Source organism: Terrapene carolina, unplaced genomic scaffold (genome assembly GCF_002925995.2).
Source record: "Terrapene carolina triunguis isolate 2854851 unplaced genomic scaffold, T_m_triunguis-2.0 Scaffold20916, whole genome shotgun sequence".
NCBI classification, from domain to species: domain Eukaryota; kingdom Metazoa; phylum Chordata; order Testudines; family Emydidae; genus Terrapene; species Terrapene triunguis.
In genome coordinates, this window is record NW_020685267.1 from 1 (window position 1) to 1,268 (window position 1,268).

A 1,268-nucleotide genomic window follows, 5' to 3' on the forward strand; every position below is an offset into this window, starting at 1 on the left:
CAGGAGCTCACCGGCCCTGCAGCCCCCCCGCCCCCCAGCGAGAGGCATAGACGTGTCCGCTGCTTTTCCCCCCCGGGGGGGGCAACCCCCCCCCCCCCCCCCCCCCCCCCCCCCCCCCGCACCATGCGGATACTTCACCTCCTGGGCTGGGCATGATGGGGGTTCCGGGGGGGCCGCCGCCTCCTGGAGGGCCCTGCGGGAGAAGAGCAAAAGGCCCAGGAGCCGTTTGAGCCTTGGCCCCAGGCAGAATCCCCCCAGCGCCCGGCCGGCACAATCTGCCCCCAAGGTGCAGGGCACCTCCCTGCCCCCTTGCGGCTGCGGTACTCACCACGTAGCTCCCGGGTGACGAGGAGGAGTACGCGATCTGTGGAAGGACGAGAGGGGACGAGTCAGCACCGAGCGCACGGGAAGCGTCTCTGGCCGTGCGCTCCCTGTGCATCGTGCCCGGCCCCGTGCCCCCCCGTGCATTGTGCCTGGCCATGCCCCCCCCCCCGCCCCCCCCCCCCCCCTGCCCGGCCCCCACCGCCCTCTCCCCCCCCCCCGCCCCAGGACTCACAGAGTTGGTGTTGGGGTTTGGCCACGGCGCTCGCCCTCCTGGGCCCCTGAAACACAAACAGGCCTGAGGTTGGCACTTCCCCAGGGTCCCTGTACACCCCCCCACACTGCTGCGTGGGCCCTGTCCTGCGGGGGGCGCCCCTGCACTGAGGATAGGGCAGGGTGGCACGGGGCAGCTGGGACACTTGGATGATTTTGGGGGGGGGCGCCCAGTTTTCTCACCAGCCATGGACTCATCCCACCCTCCCCCGAAACCTGCCCACCCACCCCCAGATCTGTGTGTCTGTACCGGGTATCTGATGGCGCTGGGACAGCCTGGACGCCTGCCAATTGCTCTGGCTCCGCTGGGCAGGGCGGGGCGGGGCGGGGGGGCGGGGGCGCGTGCTGGGTGCTGGGCCAGGGGCCACTGCCAGGTGCGAGGCTGCAGGCCCCAGACCATGGCCGGGAGCAGACGGGCGGCATGCGGCTCGGCTGGGAGCTCTGCCCAGTGCCTGGGAGCCCATCTGCAGCGCCTGGCGCAGGGCATGACCCACCCTGCAGGCGCTGGGCTGGCTCTGTGCCCCTCCCTGTGGGTTGTGGGGGGCAGGGAGGCGTGGCTGGGGCACGGGGGGGGGGGGGGGAGAGGTGCCTTACATGTTCATGGTGGGCATGCCGGGGCCGCCCAGCGAGTTGGGCGGGGGCCGCATCCCGCTGCCGTAGTTCTGCAAGAGAGG

General features: G+C 72.4%; 1 long non-coding RNA gene across 1 annotated transcript; it reads right to left on the minus strand.

Moving 5' to 3' along the window:
• Positions 1–125: 125 nt before the first annotated feature.
• LOC113408634 lies at positions 126–1,259 on the minus strand. The gene is made up of 4 exons (XR_003370335.1): positions 1,189–1,259; positions 557–602; positions 329–364; positions 126–193 (listed from the first exon to the last, which is right to left on the minus strand). It is a non-coding gene; the product is annotated as an uncharacterized LOC113408634 (long non-coding RNA).
• Positions 1,260–1,268: the final 9 nt, after the last annotated feature.